Source organism: Chrysochloris asiatica, unplaced genomic scaffold (assembly GCF_000296735.1).
Source record: "Chrysochloris asiatica unplaced genomic scaffold, ChrAsi1.0 scaffold00020, whole genome shotgun sequence".
NCBI lineage: Eukaryota > Metazoa > Chordata > Mammalia > Afrosoricida > Chrysochloridae > Chrysochloris > Chrysochloris asiatica.
The window spans coordinates 20,656,664-20,657,046 of NW_006408538.1; positions in this window are offsets into that span (position 1 = coordinate 20,656,664).

Consider the following 383-nt stretch of genomic DNA (forward strand, 5'->3'; position numbering starts at 1 on the left):
CAAGTCTGTCTCCTGGCCACTATCTCTTAGTCCCTCTCTTCCTATGAATCTAGAGTCCTCAGACGCTTCCTTTCTCCATGTCTCCATCTCTGCCTCCATCTCTGCTGTCACTGTTTCTTTTGATATGGTCCCGCATTCCACTTGTCCTCTTCTCCCTTGATGGTCCTAGGGTCCTTTGTTTCTGGACTGTAAGATTAACTGTTCCCCCACTTTTGTTACAAAACTTCTACCTTTACAATTGTGACAGTCACAATTAGTTATGACAACAGTTATTCACTATTGAATCATAAGAATCTTAATCCCCATCTCTCTTTTTAAAAATGTTTTATTGTTAATTATGTGATAGTTTACATGGGAGAAAATTAGCTTTACATTCATCCTAT